Source organism: Canis lupus, chromosome 7 (genome assembly GCF_048164855.1).
Source record: "Canis lupus baileyi chromosome 7, mCanLup2.hap1, whole genome shotgun sequence".
NCBI lineage: Eukaryota > Metazoa > Chordata > Mammalia > Carnivora > Canidae > Canis > Canis lupus.
The window spans coordinates 46,159,868-46,181,556 of NC_132844.1; the positions used below are offsets into that span (position 1 = coordinate 46,159,868).

Sequence of the window (21,689 nt, forward strand, 5' to 3'; positions counted from 1 at the left end):
AGGACTTTTGGTTCTTGTTTTTTATATTCCAGTCCCATAAATAGCTTTCACTGTACAAGTTATCTGCAGGCAGTCATATGCTTTCTAGCAGTAGTCTACAATAAGGCTCTAGCTTCTTCAGGACACTACACAAGATGGATTTAAAAATGTATAAAACTAAATTAATTAATTAATTAATTTAATTTAATTTAAAAATAAAAAAATAAAAATGTGTAAAACTAGCAGGCATTCTCTCAAATGAGTTTAAATGCATTTCATTTTTAGACAACCTACATGACATGTTTTTTTCCTTAAAAACAATGCCTCCACTCCAAATAAATCAAGGTCAAAATAAATAAAGAGCTCAAGATGACATCAGTCCCATTTGTCTAAGTCCTGGTGTTGTGTGGATGAAGAGCAGCAGCCAGTTAGGACATCAGGTGATACATCCGAAGTAACAGTCAAGTTCATTAACATTTTTTCATTTCTAAACCATCCTTAAAGAAAACCATATATGGGGTCACACCATCCTCACAGTAGTCCAGTAGTGCAACCATGCCATCTGGATTCATGTTTTCACCAATAAAGAACTCCTAGTTTTTGAAATTAGCAAGGATGTGCTTGATTTGTTCTGCAGCCCCTCTCATAAAGGGCTTTACTCTTTCTGGTCTCTGTTCTTCAAGTTTGCCTTTGATTGATTTCATATCATCTTTGATGCACTTCTTGTAGGCTTCTTTTGTGAAGCTGGTTTCCTGCAAGTGATGGTTCCTGACGATATCAACACCAGTGATTACTGTGCTTTTTTGGTACCTTCGCCCTCCCGGCCTTCAGCGGAGGCATTTCCACCAATGAACAAGTCATCAATGTTACCCCCTGTCCTACTGACCATCTTCTCCTCCACCTCCAAGGAGAGCCTGTCCGCGATCTCTCGGATCTTGTAGATGTCGGAGAACATCTCAACTCATCATGGTTGATGAGGCCCGGGTAGATGATCATGACCATGGCTGGGGGGAGACGAGGGCGGCGCTGGCTTAGCAGGAGCCCGGAGCTCTGAGCTAGCGCGGTGCAGCGGAGCGGCACTTGGGGGAGGGCGAGCGGGTAGGAAGCTCGGAAACTTATTAAAGATTAGAACTCACATCATCATAACGAAAAGCAAACACGTAAAATGTAAAATTTAGAGAAAGTGAGAGTAATATTTACATATATGCTGATTATATCAATGATGTAAGTAAGAATGGCTCACCTGTTAGAATTATTTCCAGGTTGTCTTCCAAAGCAAAAACCAATTCTATGCTATAGTCATAGCTGATTAGGACATATTGAGTATAAACAAGTGACCAAAAGTACATAGGTAACTCCAAACAAAAGGAAAGTGGAGTTTTCTCTTATCAGATAGGCTAGATTTCAGGGCAAAACACTGAATGGAACAAGCTACCATTCACCAAAATAGTTATAACACGCGTGCACGTGTGTGTATACCAAATAGAATGTAATCTTTAAAGAGTGAATGATCTCAGTGCTAATTAAAATATCCAAAATACATAAAAAGGTAAGAAAACTTAAAAGTGATTTCTATGAAATGAGTATAATTGATACCAAGACTTTTTAATTATTGGAAGCAATTGTTACTTTGGTGATTACATTGCAAGGATGGCAGAGATTTCTCTCATTGGAGCACCTTCAATATATTGGCAATGGTGATGGAAATTTTGTGTTGAGAAGGATTCTGAGAGTATATCTGGGCATAGTGAATATCTTCATCAAGTGATATTTTCATCAGGAAAAAAGTAAGCTATCTTTGGTCAGATAATTATAATTCCCTACTTATGATAAAAAAAAAAAACAAAAAAACAAAACCTGGAGCAGCGCGGGTGGTTCAGCGGTTTAGCGCTGCCTTCAGCCCAGGGCCTGATCCTGGGGGCTGGGGATTGAGTCCCATGTCTGGCTTCCTGCATGGAGCCTGCTTCTCCCTCTCCCTGTCTCTGCCTCTCTGTGTCTCTCATGAGTAAATAAATAAAATCTTAAAAAAAAAAAAAAAAAAGATTTACCTACTTTAATTTTACTGAATTCTAGTCCTGAATTAGGAATTGATACAGTTTAATGAATAAGCAAGTCATGTATAGCACATTTAGCAAAACTACCAAATTTGGATTTCAATGTGGGTTTATACATACTGGACTAACTGCTTTTAAAAGTTCTATTCCATTATAATCACTTGGACATACTACCAGAGTTTAAAAGGATGAAACATTTGATACTAGTTAAGAATACAAAATCTGAAATACAAGCCCTGCTATTTAAGCCTCCCTTTACTGGCTATGGAACCTTGGACACGTTACCACTCTGCCTCAGTTTCCTCACTGCACAGTAGGGATTATAATAATATTTATATCACAGAGTTGTAGGAAGATTAAAATGAGTTAATATTTATTATGTTCCTAAAATAATGCCTGATATACTAAATACTATATAAATGTCTGTGAATAAGATGTGGGGCACAAAACTGAATCCTTACCCTCACAAAGATAGCTATTTTGTCTCACACTTCATTATATCAACCTTTTCTGTGTCAAACAATCACAGGTAACTATCATAGAGAAAGGTAAAGGTATTTATAAATTAAACAATTTGAGAAAAGTATTATTTTTATTATTGATTACACATAGAAACATAATGCAGGTTCATTTGTTCAATAACAAAGTAATTTGATAAAATACTTCTACAAAACATAATTTATCAATGAGGGTTACTGAAGTCCTGGAAGCCTTTCACAATACATTTTAGCCTATGCATATTATATCTGTTAAAATTTTAATCCTGGCATAAAATTAGCCCTATATGTGGACAAATGCCTTTAGCAAGATTGAATAAATTAATTTTAGAATAATATTATTTTCCCAGCTGTTTAAGAGCCACACATATTGCCTATGGAATATCATTTTCCAATGCATTTTACAAGACTTTAGATACACACATAATTTTAGTTGAAATTTAGTTTTACTAATTTTCATTACTGTTCAATGACAAAGTATGAGGTGTCATTAATATATTCTAATACTCTATCACAGTGATCAAAATATAAGGAAGTAATTTATAAAACTTATCCCTATTGTCTGAGATAAAGGAAATTATCAGGAAAAAATACACATAATAACAACCTAGAGATGTTGACTTAAGTTGTCCTTTCAATAAAAGGATCTCTTAATTTTTTTGTATTTTATTATAGTTCATGAAAAATATCTGTATTACTGCTTTAAAAAAAAGTGTGAATGAATACCTAGCATTATTTCATCCCCTTCTCATGACTAGAAATTAATTCAAAATTATTTTTGTATGACCATCCCTCATTTCCCAGTTAAGTTACTGAACCTAGAATCCTTGGTTCATCCTTAGCTATACAGCTTTCACTTAAACTTCTTTTATTATTATCCAATTGACAACCAGAATCTCTCGTTTCCTATAGGGTTTCTCCTGTTTAATTAAGTGATTTAATAGTCCACACTGAAAAGCTTCTGCCTCACTCTGTTTTCATTAAAGAAACATTTCCTGATTGTCAATTGTATCAAGGAATATGAGGAAGGCATTTTTAAAAAGCCCTACAGTGATATCGGGAAGAGAAATACACATCAGTGAAACACTAGAGACCAATTAAAAGGCAACAAATCAGTAAGCCCATGATTATGTGGTATAATCAATATGCATGAGTATCAGGAGAATGAAAAATCAGGGAAAATAAGTCTGGGATGTAATTAGGCCTAATTACATTCTCTGATAATAAGCCTGATTGTCCGGTGGTGATTTTACATTTATTGTTTGAGGTCGTGAGGATATGGTTTACCCATTATTCATTCCATGCAGTAAAGACTTTGCTACAAAGGATTACCTTAGTCACCTAGAGAGTGCCTTTGATATTATTTCTCTCCCTGTGGCTAGTAATTGATATATTTTTGAGTTTTGAGTAAATGCTTTTGTATGTCCCTGTTATACATTTTTTAATGTCAAATAGAGATCATGTACACATAAGATCATTATGAGCATTATAGATTTAAAAAGTTAGCCATTTTTATCTTTTCATTTTAACTTTGAACTAGAACAACACAGATTAAAATGTATTTTTCTCATTAAATACAAACAGTAATGGAGGACCAAGAACTGATTCTCATACAGAAAGAAGAAAATCAATAAAATCTCATTACCTTTAGTACCTTTTAATTTTTGTCAAATAAGTAATATACTTAGATTATAATAAACAAAGAAAAAGTTTAAAGTAAGTCAAAATTTCCAGTCTTGTCTTCCCCTTCAAAAAATAGGATTCCATGTGAATCTAACTTTCCAGAGTAAGGGCATTATTAACATGTAGTAACAATCCACAGGTGAAAACATGCACAAATGATAGATGTACTTTCATATTACATGTATTGCACATACAGATTTGCAACTTTTGAAAAACTGCATATGAATATGTATAAGATGATCTGATTTTACAAGCTCTGTCCCATTTTATTTAATGAAACTACCACCATTAATTGAACAAATTGAATAAATTTGCTATTTATGAACACTGGTTGTTCCATGGTCTTTTTGATTATGACAAAGAGCTACTTGTTAACATTTTTATCCTATATCCTTCAATATTTGTTTAGGTGCATTTATTCACAAAATATATGTAAATATATCTGTATCTCTATCTGCCCTGAAGTAAACGTGTTTGGTTAATGAGAAAGCAAAGTTAGGTGTTCTTTTGTTTGTATTTTCCCAAATATTTCTTTGAAAAAAGAATATAATTTTGTACTTCTGCCAATAATGTCTAGTGGCTTGTTTTGTCTTATTATATATTTTAAGTTATTTTAATATTTTATTTAGGTGAAGAATAATACCTCTTTGTTATTTTATTTTGCATTATTTAATTACGATGAGATTCAAAACCTTTCAAATTCATTGTCCATTTATATTTTGCTTTTTCTTAACCCATTTATATATTGAGTTTCAGTCCTTATTGATTTATAAGCACTTTTTGTATGTTAAACAAATTTAGCCACTTAGCTTTCATATTTTTCTCAGGTTCTTGTTTCTCTTAAACTTTTTTGTTAATTATTTTATTTGGAAAAATTTAACTTGTATAATCAAATTTGGAAGCAGTTCATTTTTAGAAATAACATTTTCCCTTACAAGCTATACTATAGCTTCATTATAGCCTTAAGCTGTACCATAAACAATTCCTTTACTAATTCATGACAAAAATAACAAAAGACTACCCAATAGATATACAATTGTTTATAGTTACATTTTGTATATTGAAAACACACACAAAATTGTAGGCTTGTTAGTGTTTTAAAGTTACAAGATTCCAGGGCAAATTGACACACATGACAGAAAACTATGCCAATTACTGAATTTTGTAAATTAGTGAACAAGCCAGCAAAACAGGATTAAAAATGAGGGAGACCATATCATAAAATATACTTTGTTCCTTTATCCTGGCAAATGTATTTCAGTACCAATTCTTTGATAATGCTTCAGGGTAGACTAGTAAATTTCTTCTAACACATTTTGTGAAAATAGTTTAGTGTGAGTGATAATGAGGTCTCACTCCAGTTCTTAGCTAATGATTTGTTGCTGAGAAATGGAGGAAGATGGCTAGATATGCAACAAGAATGATGGGGTTTGCAAGCTATGGAAATGATACTTAACAAGTTTCCCTTAACGGGGGAACTATTTTATCTTTTTGGAGTAGGATGCAATTTCAAGGCTGTCTGTAATTTTAAAAGCCTATAGTGAAACTGGAGTGTCACTATAACTGAAAATGAAATATTAATGAATGAAACATACTTAGTTGCAATAACTAAATATATCTATGACTGCAGAGAAAAAAAGTAACACAGCAGATGAAGGAAGTATATTTACAAGGGCTAGCTCACAACTTGATATTCAACACCTTTTCTTGGTTTTTCTATAAATTGAACTTTGTCTTTCTATTTCCATTTATATGATTTACATAAGAGTACCTGCATGAGGTTTGATACAATATGTTAGAAGTTCATAAGGAAAATAACTAAACAAACTTAATTTTGATCCAAATTAGAGTTTTAGGGAAAACAGTTTATAAGGTGCTCTAGGGTATGTATCACCACATGATTTTGCATATGATTTTGCAAAACCGTAGTTCAGTCATAAAAAATTTCTGATGAGGGCAGAATTAGGAGGGATGCTAACAAAAACCAGACTGACTAATAGTATGCTACACCGGCAAATTATGTGATGTGGGAGCCGTGGTTTTCATCCATTCCCTGTTTCCTGTTACACTCATATTTAGAATATATCAATCAGTTCCTTAAGGGAAACAGGGTTATATGGGAATATCAATTTCCTTAAATTTCTAGTCCTTCTCCAAATACCAATATCTCAGACTTCATCTTTTGAATAAGTGGTACATGGATTCTTAAACTTTCCCCTTCCCCTCCTTTTTCCTTTCTTCTTTTCTTGCTTTTCTTTGCTCTGCTTTTCCCCTATTTTCTTTATATTTTACTGTATTTTAATGCAGTAAATACTTGAAAGGTGCTAGGAGTCAAGAATTCAAAGATCTATGAATCCAAGATGGATGAATGCATGATCCCTTGTGAGCATATCATTTAGAGGAGGGATTTACATTCAGGTGTGCCAGGACAAGGACATTCATAGTTCATTCTTGCTTAGTCAATGTAATTATAATAGAACTTTCTTTGACTCTCAAAAGTTTCCCAATAGGAAAGATAAGTTATATGTTCACTCTGGGTGTTGAAAATACCAGAGTCTGAATCTTTCTCTACTTGATATCCTTTCAACCAGTGCTTTTACTTCTTTCCCCTCCATTACTGCAACCTCAAGAGACTTATCCACAATTTAGTTCAAGCAAGAGAATTCATAGATATAAAATTTTCAGCAATAAATGGGAAATTTCCAACTCAATAAGAATCCACTTAAAATTTTAAGAATTCAGCAATCCCTAAATATAAAAGTAATTGTTCCATTAGAAATGTTGAGATTTACTTATATTTAACTCAGAAAAAAATCAATAAATTATATAAAGAAAAACATTTATTTCATGGTTAGAGTTCTAAAGGTTGGCTTCTAATTCCCTTTAATATGTTAATTGCCTGTGGAAGCATAACATCTTTTTGTTTGTTTTATATTTTGTTTTGGTTTCTTTTCACAATTTGATGGAAACCAGATGAGAGAAAACCAGAAGGGACCATTGAACCAATTTTCACTAGTTTTTTGTCTAACAAGTTCAGATTGATAAATATAAAAAGTAAGGATAAATATAGAGTTCTTATTTTTGTAAAAGATTTTATTTATTTGATAGAAAGAGAGCACAAGCAGGGAGAGCAGCAGGGAGAGGGAGAAGCAGACTCCCTGCTGGGCAGAGAGCCCATTAAGGGGCTTGATTCCAGGGCTCTGGAATCATGACCTGAGCCTAAGGCAGACACTTAACTGATAAGCCACCTAGGTGCCCAAATATAGAGGTTTTTAAGGAAGATTTTATTAGGCTTACACAAGGATTAATTCCTTTTATTTGAGCAATATTAGATATTTGAATTGAAAAAATATTTTGGATACATTTCTGATTAGTTAGACATGTGCTTCAAAAATATATATAGTTAACTCTTGAAAATAGGGGTTCAAACTGTGTGGGTCCACTTCTATATGGATTTTTTTACAGTACAATACTTTAAATGTATTTTCTTTTCCTTATGATTTCCTTAATAACACTTCCTTTTCTTTAGCTTACTTTATTATAAGAATACAATATATAATACATATAATGTACAAAATGTGTGTCAATCAAATGTTTATATTATTAGTAAGGCTTCAAGTCAACAGTAGGTTATTAATTAATTTGGGGAGAAGTCAAAGTTATACACAGATTTTCAATTGTGCAGGGGTCAATGTTCCCAACCTCCATGTTATTCAAGGGTCATCCATATACTTCAAGGAAGTTATGATGAATAAAATATCAAGTGATGTTAGGTAATTCCCAGGGCACAGTACTCACTTTCAAAAGTATGACTGCTTGCTAATTATCCATAAACACTGAAGACAGATTTTTTTTAATTTAATTGCTTATGAGATACACAGAGGGAGAGAGAGAGGCAGAGACACAGGCAGAGAGAAGCAGGCTTCAGCAGGGAGCCCACCATGGGACTTGATCCCAGGTCTCCAGGATCAGCCCTGGGCTGAAGGCGGCACTAAACCGCTGAGCCACCCGGGCTGCCCTGAAGATAGATTTTACTTTACTGATGTAAAATGCTTCAGACTGCATCTTATTTAACATGAATTCTGTCTCTATACACCTGTCTATTATACACAAAATCAAGTATTATTTACATTCCTCTTAGGAGAAAGATTTCATTTACCATAGTGTTGTGGTTTCTTGAACTTATGTTTCATTACTTTTCATTTGTCTGATTTTGCTGGTTAGATACTGTCATTTATAATTTTCAAAGTGGGGTGCATAAGGACAATAAAATCTCAGCCTCGGTTTCTTATTTTTAGAGAAGCAAGAAATGCATATTAATCACTAAGCCAAAAGTGTTGTAGTGTTAGAATAAACACATCTAGACCACTATTGATTTATACAATAGATTAGACAGGAGAATCATAAAACTTAACTGAGCTTAGAGAAAGCAAAAGTGGAGTCAAAGACACAAATGGATTTTCTCAGACCTAGATGGCATTTATTTCCTAGAAAAACTCAGAAGGAAAAAATACAGAAAGAAGAGCTGTTCAACCTACATCCCAAGGAGTAAAGAAGGCACCTAAACCTGATCTTTGTTTTCTTCCCTGGGAAATATTTAAAGGAAAAAAATTAGTTTCACTGTGTCTATTGTGGTTCTATCAAATCTTGTTAGTTTCATAACATGAATGTAATGATAGACTTTATGAGTCTATAATTTTATATAAAGATGAAAGATTGCTTTTCCTAATTTTAGTAAATCAAATGCATTTTTATTGGATACGTTATATATATATTAAGTATTTTCTCCCCATTCATTCATTCTTAAGTGCATTTATTCATAATAAGAATCTACCACACATGTACAATTAGGTTCTGGTGAGAATTGCCAGGTGACTTATGGTTACTGACTTCAAGGAATTCACTATTTGTTCATTGCTTAGCAAACTATTTGTCATTCCAGGTCCTTTGGCTTGGAAAAAGTCAAACCATACTTGTTTCAATTATATTATTTGGAAAATTGTCTTCAATACTTAGTGAAGTTATTTAACTTTAGCAACAACATGACAGTTTTCACTTTGGATGGTTCAATAAGCAACCCCAACAACACAATTCAAATTTCAATTACTACAGTATATTAATTGTAATTACAGAAAGTATTAGCTTTACTTCTAGCTTTTCAGTCTATAAACTATTGCATAAATAACAAATGTGCATTACAATCAGGGACCAATCACATGATTTCTTTCAAAGGCTATCAGGAATAGGTCATTGCACTACTGTTATCAGCTCATACACAGACAACAAAGTGTGTAGTTGTGTTGCTTCATTTCCTAGAGGTGGAGAAATACTACAGGGAAATTAAAATTATAATTATAAAACTTTTCAAGCACCACTTCTGTTGAGTACTGCTCCAGGTCACCCTGATTCTCTGGGTTTTGAATAAAAATATGAAAATTTGATTTTTACCATCAAATGCAACTTCATCAATTCAGCTAGTGAACCAAGGAGTTAATTCAACATTTGAGGCCTATTGTCATGGACAGGTTAATGATGCTATGCTACAATGAAAGATCATAAAATCTCTTTAGATGAATTGTGGAAAAAATATAACTTAAAGCATACAGTGGAAAACATTCAAGCATGATGGCAGGAAGTAACAAAATAAAATACATGCAGTATGGCAGAAACTTGCTACACTGTGCAAATAATTTCACAGAATTCAAATAAAACATAAATGGGGGTGTGGAAGAAATAGCTGATCATGGGAATGTCAACATTGCAGCTGTTTGAGAGACACTAGGTATGCATCCAGAGGAACTTAGTGAAGACACATTTATTGAAATAAATGATGACAGGAAATGTGATGAAAAAGATGAAGATATCTCAGAAGTGATGTGGGCAAGAACTTAATATTAAAGCAATTCTCAGAGGCATTTCATGACTTTGAAAGAACAAAGGATAAAATGTTAGAAGTGGATCCAGACTTAGAAAGTAGTATGTCAACTTCACAAGACATTGAAAGGATGCTCACTCCATACTGTAAGTTCTAATGACAAGGAGTCACTTTTCAAACTATCACTGACATATTTTTACCAAGATATAAAACATCTCAATCCTCAATGTTCTTAATGTTTTAAATTACAAAATATAAAATAAAATGTGATTTTACTATTTTAAAAACTTCTATATACATTTATAACTGACATTTTATTTTATTTTATTTTTATAACTGACATTTTAAATTTTTGCCAAAAATTGCTGAAGGTTATGGGAAAATCATAAATTTCCCATTTGCTATTAATATTAAGATCACTTTGCACTCTTTCAGCTTGTACAGTAATTTATAACATGATAACACTACTGAGCAAGGCAAGGACTACACACATTTACATTATTTAAAGTAAAATAGAAAAGTAGATGTAATCAATACATTTTAATTTTTATTATATTTACTTATAATATGTAATATATTTATATTTACCTTTTATTCTTTCTTTCTTTCTTTCTTTCTTTCTTTCTTTCTTTCTTTCTTTCTTTCTTTCTTTCTTTTTGGAGAACAGGGTAGAGTGGGGGAAGCAGCAGCAGATGAGGAAAAGGGAGATGATCTCAAGCAGGCTCGATGTCCAGCATGGAGCCCATCGCCAGGCTCCATTTCAAGACCTTGAGATCACGACGTGAACTGAAATCAAGAGTCAGATGCTTAACCAACTAAGCCACCCAGGCTACCCAACTTATATTTAATTGTAGAGATCTTTTCTCCTCATTCTTCTTCAAGATTCTGTTTTTGACAGAGAATAAGCTACATATGTTAATTACATAAAGCAAATAATAATATAAATTGAAATTGCATTTTTAAAATTATAATCTAAAACAATTTTTGAGAAACAAATAGCCAGTGACCTAATGTGTTTTTTGAGATTCCAGAGAAGTAAAAGAAATAAGCATGGACATTAGGAGCTGTTGTTCTAATATTTTATTACAGTGGAGTCTGGCATAGATTTTTACATTTTGGTAAAGATTAGCCACCTCAAATGAAGGGGAAATCTAGACTAAGTACTATAAAAATGTGCCAAAATGAAGCTACCTAGGGATACAATTCAAATATTTAAAATATATTTTAAAGAAGGTAATATGCATATTAAATTGCTGCTTTTCACTTGTTAGATGTAAAATTTCATTGAATTTGTGTATGTATTTAATTTACACACCTCAACTTATATATATATATATGTATATATATATAAATATATATACATATATATATGTAAATATTAAGCCAAAATGTAAACTTTTTATTTCTAAGCTCCTCAGACCAAGGAGGAGGATCTAATTTTACCAATGATTAGATTTTATTCCAAAACTTGCACAATGGAAATATTAGTTTGAAGAAGAATATTTGACAACCATATGGGTGATGCCTCCTAATTGTCTAAGTAGTGTAAGCTCCAGTGCTTGCAATTCCTGTAATTACAGATTCCAAACAAATATTTAGGCCTACCTAATGATACTGTAACACTTATACATTTCCTGGACCATTACTATAGCTATAAGTCATGAAAAGAATATCCTTATCCTTCAAGTAAGAGAACTGATTTCAGTAAATATCACAACTGAAGATTAATTAGGTATAGGGTCATGCTGTTCATTCATCAATTCACTGTATTAGGTGCCAGAGATTGTTATTTCCCATAATTTTCTACACATAGTCTTTCCATTTATTCCCTCAGATTTTTCTGAACTTCCTCTGACATTTTTCTTCCTTTCTTCTCTCCTAACTCTCCAATTTTCCTCACTTATTCATTGGCTCCCCTTATGAGTACATCATTAGAGTAAGATAATAGCTTTATGTGTCTCCAATGTCAGTTTGAATTGCATTCCTTAAAATAGCACAACGTTGTTTTTTTTTTAGATTTATATTTTTAGAGAGAGAGAGAGCAAAAACAGGAGGGATAAAAGGAGAGGGATTCTCCAGTAGATTTTTTTTAAAGATTTTATTTATTTATTCATGAGACATGGGGGGGGGGGGGCAGAGACACAGGCAGAGGGAGAAGCAGGCTTCATGTAGGGAGCCTGACGTGGGACTCGATTCCGGGTCTCCAGGATCACACACTGGGCCAAAGGTGGCACTAAACCGCTAAGCAACCCGGGCTGCCATCTCCAGCAGATTTTGCACTGAGTGCAGAACCTGACTGGGATTCAATCTCATGACTCTGAGATAATGACCTGAGCAGAAACCAAAAGTGGGACACTTTGTGCCACCTAGGTGTCCCAAAATAGCACTTCTTAAAATATAGAATACTGCAGAGACAATGATTTATAGTATTTTTCAACTTCTAGTGTGATAATCATCACATAATATAAAGTGTTGCTGTAGATGAGATCCTGAGAGCCATTCAAAGAAACCAGAAATCCAAAGTGCCCAGAAGTTAACACAATAAAGGAGAGTTTAGAGGCTCCTGGTAGCTCAATTGGTTGAGTATCTGACTCTTGATTTCGGCTCAGGCCATGATCTCAGGGTTGCGAGACAGGCCTGCATTGAGCTCTGTGCTCAGTGTGGAGTCTGCTTGTCCCTTTCCAGCTCCTCCCCTGCTCTCGCTCTCTCAAATAAATAAATAAAATCCTTTTTAAAATTTAAAAATAAAGGATAGTTTACTCTACAAACGGTAATTGGCTTATATCTTTTTACCCGTGTTCCACAACTCTGTTCTCTTTGGTCTCCCTCTTCTCATAAACACACAAAAAATACTGTAAAGATTGTTTTCTGATTGCTAATTCTCAAAATTGTTTACATGATCTACAATCTCTGGGGACAAGGTTTAAATTCTGCAGTGGCTTTGGGACTTAAAAGTTGGAAATCCTAAAGGCTGGTTTTGAAAGAGCTAGCAGGGCTCCTGGTGTTCATAGAAGATTGTTAATTTATTATTCTGTCAAGTGCTTATACCCAGGGACATTTATAAAGCCCCATGTAGATATTTTGAAATATGAAATTTTGGTTGATATGTTTCTATATTTGTTTTATTTTTGTACAAGTATTTGAATCCTTTGTTATCCTAAAGAACAATGAATTACAAATTTCAGGTAGCTCAAAGAAAATTTATTTCCTTTGGGTGAAAATATATAAGAAAACCCCTATCCCCCCAAAAGATAGATTGAATAGCAGTTAGAGGCTGCATTCAAGATGGGTTTTTTTGTGTGTGTCAGTTACTGGGAAAACATAAAGAAACATATGCAGCCAAGTTACACTGGAAACACATTGCAAAGGAAATGCCACAGCTGATAAAAATGCCAGGGAATAGGTGACTCCCAAAGGAAAGAAGGGAATTGGTACTTAAATGCAAGTTGACAAAGATCTGCGGCTAAACCTTTAGCTGATCATGATCAAGTGGAATCCTGACTTCAATTATGGGAATCTTGACTTTAATTATGAAGTAGGAAAAAACAATGGTGGATTTAAACCATCTAAATATAACATAATGAGTGAAGCATAGAAAATACAACCATGAAATTCTGTTTTATCAGTTTAAACTAGATATAGAAGTTTGAGAAATCTCTATGACAATTCTAAGTACAGTATAATGAAATAGATCAGAAATACATGTGTGTTTCCCCTAAAGAAATCATAATGTGGAAATTGTTCATTGCCTATTTAAATCTGCCTATTTCCATTACCCTTATGTTTTGTGGTACTTAGCACTCAAATATTAGTGTGGAAAGGTGAAAACATTGAGGATTAGGTGGAGTATGTGTACATTCATTAAAAAAACAGACATTGAATTCTTACTATGTTTTATCTGGTTTTCTGTAATTCATTATAATAGTAGAAAAACAATAGTACCATGGATCTTACATGGAAAAAGGGGATCTGTGAATATAATAGAGGAAATACCAGACTTTTGATCAGTATCCTAGATGTCTGCATTTTAACCACACCAGGATGAAGCCAGCTTTACAGTGCTACTGCCTAGCACAGGAGAGTCATCGTGTCTGAGCCTGAACAGAGTTTACCATCTCGTTAGCACTTTTTATGATATCATAAATCCCCTTTCTTTGGTGTTTCTCTTCACACTAATATGGTAAATGCTCATTGCTGGCTAACCCAACTATCTAATTTCCCTATACCTGCACCCCCAGCAATCAAACACTCCTAGAGAAAGTAAATGAGTTCAATGATAAACCTAAGATCAATAATGTTAAATGGAATCAAATTGGCAATTCTACTCTATTCTTTCCCTTACCTTGTCCTCCTAATTGGCACATATGTACACACACACACACACACACACAAACTCTGCAGTTCTCTTAAATCTCAAGTCTTTTTTCTATCATATCCTTAAGTCTTTATAGAAGATATATAATAAATAGCATAGGAATTTTGCAATGCAACCATACAAAATTATCTATATTTGTGAATGCCCTGTCCTTTCTCCTTCCTATTATAAGAGAAGAAAGGCCCTTACTACTGAATGTACTCTAAATCCAATGTACTTTTCCCATTTTATATTCAACCTCTACCTGGATTCTTCTCATTGGATTTTAGACTTATTCAGGATTTTCATATTCATATCATTGGAAACAAAAACACCTCACCATGGTCACTCTTTCCTTATTCTTTTCCAGCTACTTTGGTAGCTTTCCCTCTTCCTCCTTTTTGTTAAGAAAAAAAGTTTTCTATATAAGCTGTCTCCATTTTTGCATCTTCTCATTTAATATTTGCTGTGTGCTAGTATGGCTATAAGCCCAGCTTCTACAACAAAGATCCAAAATTAGCAAAAGGCTAAGCAAAAGTGAATAATCTTCCTCTTATAAAAGTTGGAGCAGTTGTGGCATCACCCTTCTGATAAGTTTCAAAATCCATTTTCCTTCTCTCTCATTGCTCTGATATATATAAAGGACAAAGCTTGCCATCATATCCACATTTCAGTAACTGAGTGAAAGAAAAGGAGAAAGAAAGAGCATTATTAGTTAGTTGTGTTATGTTATCTATAAATAAAAAATATGACCATATTTAGCCATGATAGTAATTGAGAAATGTTGGCTTAATTTTAGAGGTCAGGTGCACAGATAAAAATTGGAGGTTCTATTACTCTGCAGGAGAAAAGAAGAAGGGATATTGGAGAACATACAGAAGAATCTACCAAATACTCAAATTTTATATTTCCTCCTCCAAAAAACTTCCACCAAGATTGATGATCATGTCCAAGATTTTAAATCCAATAGGTCTGAGAAGCTAATATGGCAAAGTAGTAGCAAGACTCCAGGCTTGCCTCATCCCTCAAACAGAGCTAAATATGAAATCATTCTGAATACCCAAGAAATCAACTGAAGACTGACAGAACAAACTGGACGACGAGAGAGAGAGGAGAACACATCATGGAAGGTAGGAGGTGTGGAGATGTGGTTTGGGGGAGAAATGGATCAGGGATGTGGAAAGGAAGGAAAGGGAGCTCAGGTCATGGAGACAGGGGAGGAGGGAAAAGAAGAGGGAGAAGGAGAGAGAGAGAGAGAGAGAGAGAGAGAAGCACACAGGGGATCACACAAAGAAAACACTTCTCCAAAGCCATTGTCTAGGGAAATGAGGGGGGCTGATTTTTGTAATTTTTTGCAACCAATGGGACTCAAAGGCTCAAAGGGCATGGGTGGTATGGAGCTGTGAGGACACTGAAGTGCTTCTGTGGAGACGGAAGGCAAAGAGTAAGGGAATAAGTGGCCTGATCTGAGGATCCCCTGAGACACACTGGGGGAGGTGGCATTTGCTTCTCCAAGGACAGAAGAGCCGGTGGGCTCCATTTCCCCCCCAGCCCCTCAGCATAGGTACAAAAACACCTGCTGTGTTGGTTAAATTGGACTTTGGCTCCTTTCTGTGCTTTACTCAACTCCAAACTTCTGTACTTGGTGCAAATGCCCTACTGGGATAAACCTGCATGAGTCTCAGCACAGCAAGATCCTCACCTAGATGAGAGTCTGTGCCACCTGTAGTCTCTAAATTTTGGAGTTTTAAAACTCAGCTGGCCTACCTGGGATAGACCTGAAGGTGCTCTGTGTTGCTAGGTGGACAGACTGCCCTGTCACAGATAAGATTGATTTATATGCTACCTACAAGAGACTCATTCTAGACCTAAAGATACCTGCAGACTGAAAATGAAGGGATAGAGGACAATTTGTCATGCAAACAGACATCAAAAGAAAGCTGGAATAGCAAAACTTGTATCAGACAAACTAGGTTTTAAACTAAAGACTGTAATAAGAGGTAAAGGAAGGCATTATATCATAATTAAGAGGTCTATTCAACAATAAGATCTAACAATGGTAAATATTTATGCCCCCAACTTGGTATCACCCAAATATATAAAATAATTAATAACAAACATAAAGGAACTCATTGATAATAATACTATAATAGTAGGGACTTTAAAACCCCACTCACAGCAATAGACAGGTCATCTAAGCAGAAAGTAAACAAGGACACAATGGCTTTGAATGACACACTGGACCAGATGAACTTAACAGATATATTTAGAACATTTTATCCTAACACAGGATGAACACATTCTTTTTAAGAGCATGTGGGATATTTTCCAGGATAGATCAAATCAGGCCTCAACAAGGATAAAAAGATTGAGATCATACTATATATATCTTCTGATTACAAAGCTATGAAATAAAGTCAACAAGAAAATATTTGGAAAGACCACAAATACATGGAGGTTAAAGAACATCCTACTAAAGAATGAATGGGTCAATCAGGAAATTAAAGAAGGAATAAAAACATAAATGGAAGCAAATAAAAATGAAAACATGACAGTCCAAAACCTTTGGGATGCAGCAAAGGTGGTCCTAAGAGGGAAGTATATAGCAATAGAGGTATACCTGAAGAAGCAAGAAAAATCTCAAATATGCAACCTAACATACCTAAAGAAGATAGAAAAAAATAAAAAAACAACAAATGAAGGCTAAAGACAGGAGACAAAGGAAAATAATAAATAAATAAGTAAAAACCCCAAGAGAACAGATTGATGAAACCAGGAGCTGTTTTGTTGAAAAAATTAATAAAATTGATAAACCCCTAGCCAAGACTTAGCAAAAAGAAATAGAAAGGACCCAAAGAAATAAAATCGTGAACAGAGGAGAGATGACAACCAATACCACAGAAATACAAACATTTCTGAGAATATTATGAAAACGTATATGCCAGTGAATTGGGCAATCTAGAAGAAATGGATAAGTTCCTAGAAACATATAAACTGCCAAAACTGAAAAGGGAAGAAATAGAAAACTTAGACTAATAACCAGCAAAGAAATTGAATCAGTAATCAAATCTCCCAACAAACAAAAGTCCAGGACCAGTTGGCTCCCGGGGCAATTTTACCAAACATTTAAAGAAGAGTTAATTCCTATTCTTCTCAAAATGTTCCAAAAAATAGAAATGGAAGGAAAACTTCCAGACTCATTCTACAATGCCAGCATTGCCTTGATTCCAAAAACAGACAAAGACACCACTAAAAAAAAGATCTACAGTCCAATATCCCTAATGAACATGGATGCAAAAATTGTCAACAAAATACTAGCAAATTAAACCCAACGGTACATTAAAAGAATCATTCAGCACAATCAAGTGAGATTTTTCCTGGGTTGCAAGAGTGGTTCAATATTTGCAAATCAATCAATGTAATATGATACATTAATAAAAGAAAGGATAAAAACCATATGACACTCTCAATAGATGCAGAAAAAGCATTTGACAAAGTACAGCATCCATTCTTGATAAAAAAAAAAATACCCTTAACAAAGTAGGTATAGAGGGAATACACCTCAACATCATAAGGGGCATATACAAAAGACCTACATCTAATATCATCCTCAATGTAGAAAAACTGAAAGCTTTTCCTCTATGGCCATGAACAAGACGGGGGTGTCCACACTCACCACTGTTATTTAACAGTACAGGAAGTCCTAGTCTCTGCAATCAGACAACAAAAAGAAATAAAAGGCATCCAAATCATCTAAGAAGATGTCAAACTTTCACTATTTATAGATGATATACACTCCATGTAGAAAATCTAAAAGATTCCACCAAAAAATTACTAGAACTGATACGTGAATTCAGTAAAGTCACAGGATACAAAATTAACATATAGATCTGTTGTATTTCTATACACCAATAACTAAGAAGCAGAAAGACAAATCAAGGAATCAATCCCATTTATAATTGCACCAAAAACTATAAGATACCCAGGAATAAACCTAACCAAAGAGGTAAAAGATCTGTAGTCTGTAAACTACAGAACACTTATGAGATTGAAGATGACACAAAGAAATGGAAACCATTCCATGCCCATGGATTGGAAGAACAACTATTGTTAAAATGTTCTTATTTCCCAAAGCAATTTACACATTTAATGCAATTCCTATAAAAATACCACCAGCGGGATCCCTGGGTAGCGCAGCGGTTTGGCGCCTGCCTTTGGCCCAGGGCGCGATCCTGGAGACCCGGGATCAAATCCCACATCGGGCTCCCGGTGCATGGAGCCTGCTTCTCCCTCTGCCTATGTCTCTGCCTTTCTCTCTTTCTCTCTCTGTGACTATCATAAATAAATAAAAATTAAAAAAATTAAAAAAAAATATCACCAGCATTTTTCATAGAGCTAGAACAAACAATCCTAAAATCTTTATGGAACTACAAAAGATCCTGAATAGCCAAAGAAATCTTGAAAATGAAAAGAAAAACTGGAAGCATCACAATTCTGAGCTTCAGGTTATATTATAAAGCTATGGTGATCTAGCTAGTATGGCACAGGCACATAGATCAATGGAACAAGATACAAAACTCAGAAATGCACTCTCAACTCTATGGTGTACTAATCTTTGACAAAGCAGGAAAGAATATCCAATGGAAAAAAGACAGTCTCGTGTAGCCTGGGTGGCTCAGCAGTTTAGCGCTGCCTTCACCCCAAGGCGTGATCCTGGAGACCCGGGATCAAGTCCCACATCGGGCTCCCTGCAAGGAGGCTACTTCTCCTTCTGTCTGTGTCTCTGCCTCTCTCATGAATAAATAAATAAAATCAAGAAAAGAAAAGAAAAGAAAGAAAAGAAAAGAAAGAAGAAAAAAGAAAAGAAAAGAAAAAAGAAAAGAAAAGAAAGAAAAGAAAAGAAAAAGAAAAGAAAGAAAGAAAAGAAAAGAAAAGAAAAGAAAAGAAAAGAAAAGAAAAGAAAAGAAAAGAAAAGAAAAGAAAAAAGACAGTCTCTTCAGCAAATGGTGTTGGGAAAACCAGAGAGCCACATGCAAAAGAAAGAAACTGGAACACTTTCTTACACCATACACAAAAATAAATTCAAAATGGATGGAAGACCTAAATGTGAGGCTGGAAACCATCAAAATCCTAGAGGAGAACATGGCAGCAACCTCTTTGACCTTGGCTGCAGTAACTTCTTACTAGATACGTCTCTGGAGACAAAGTAAACAAAAGCAAAAATGAACTGTTGGCATTTCACCTAGATAAAAAGTTTCTGCACGTCTAAGGAAACAATCCACAAAACTAAAAGGCAGCATATGGAATGGGAGAAGATATTTGCAAATGACATATCTGATAAAGTTCTAGTCATCCAAAATGTAAAAGAACCTATCAAACTCAACAACCAAAAACAAAACAAAAAAACAAACAAACAAAAGAAACAAACAAATACAAATAACCCAGTTAAAAAATGGGCAGAAGACATTAACTGTCATTTTTTTCTGGAGAAGACATCCAGATGGCTAATAGACACATGAAAAGGTGGTCAATATCACTCATCATTAGGGAAATACAAATCAAAACTACAATGAGATTTCACCTCACGCCTGTCAGAATGGCTAAAATCAACAACACAGGAAACAACAGGTGTTGGTGAGCATGTATAGAAAAAGGAATCCTCTTGCACTGTTGGTGGTATTGCAAACTAGTGTAGCCACTCTAGAAAACAGTATGGAGTTTCCTAAAAAATTTAGCCAAACTATGGAAAGGGTCCAAATGTCCATGGACTGAGGAATGGATAAAGAAGAGGTGGTATATTGTTGCCATTCTCAATGATATGGATGGAGCTAGTATATATTATGCTAAGCTAAATAAGTCAGAGAAAGAGAAATTGCATATAATTTCATTCATATGTGGAATTTAAGAAATGAAACAGATGAACAAAGGGGAAAAAAGAGAGAAAACAAACTATTAACTATAGAGAACAAATTGAAGGTTGCTGGAAGGGAAGTGGGTAGGGGATGGGTTAAAGGGGTGATGGGGATTAATGAGGGCACTTGTGATGAGCCCTGGGTGCTCTATGTAAGTGATGAATCACTGAATTCTACTCCTGAAACCAATGTTACACTCTATGTTCAGTAACTGGAATTTAAATAAAAACAGAAACAACAATCCAATACGCCTTTTTTTTTTTCATATTACTCTTATGCCACCTCTTAGCATCAATTGACACAATTTATTTATTCCCTTCTTGAAATATTCTCTTAGCTTGATTTCTATGACACAATAGTCTCCTTTTTCCTTGATTTTCCTGCCATCTACTTTGTGGATTCAATTTCTCTACCTATGAAATTCGGGGATTCATATAATTAACAGTACACCATTCTCTTTCTCTCTCTCTCTTTCTGAATTTGACCTCTTGTAGACAAATATCTTATAAGTTGATTTCTTCTCTGTGCTTCCTTGATTTATGCCAGCACCAATCTAGGTTATCTTCTAATGCTCCCCATTCCAGTTAATGAAACCAATATGTTCCCAGGTGGAACACTTCCAGTGCATAACATAATTTCTGGTTTATAGTAGGCACTTGATATTTTTGAAAAATAAATAAAAAATAAATGAACCCATAGACTGATGAGATGATAGCACGTCTATCCAGGAGAATCATTTTTAATATTATGCTATACTTTGTACTTATTAAAGATGATAAAATTGAGGCCTAGAAAGAAGATATTATTTTATTAGAATCATATAACAGAGAGAGGGAAGTGGGCTCCAAAGAAGGTTTTTCTGTCTGCAATGTATGGTCTGCCTACAATATTATGTTGCTTATTCTTGACAAAATCTGGAAAAAAAAAACATTGCAGGAGGAACAGAAAGAAAAAAAGAATATGAAAATTAATTTTGCCAGATATTAAATATAGGAAACAAAGGAGAAGAATGTGGAATTGTGAATTTGAGTCATTGAGAAGACTGGCACCAGGAATCCCTGGGTGGCGCAGTGGTCTGGCGCATGCCTTTGGCCCAGGGCGCGATCCTGGAGACCCGGGATCGAATCCCACGTCGGGCTCCTGGTGCATGGAGCCTGCTTCTCCCTCTGCCTGTGTCTCTGCCTCTCTCTCTCTCTCTCTGTGACTATCATAAATAAATAAAGAAAAAAAATATTAAAAAAAAGAGAGAAGACTGGCACCATGAAAAGAAAGGAGACATAATGAATTGAGCTTTTGATAGAATAACTTTTAAACTGCTGAGAATCTATGTAAGAT

General features: G+C 34.5%; 1 pseudogene; it reads right to left on the reverse strand.

Annotated features, from left to right (window-relative positions):
* Positions 1–326: 326 nt before the first annotated feature.
* On the reverse strand, positions 327–975 carry LOC140636299 (translationally-controlled tumor protein-like; annotated as a pseudogene).
* Between the last annotated feature and the right edge of the window lie 20,714 nt (positions 976–21,689).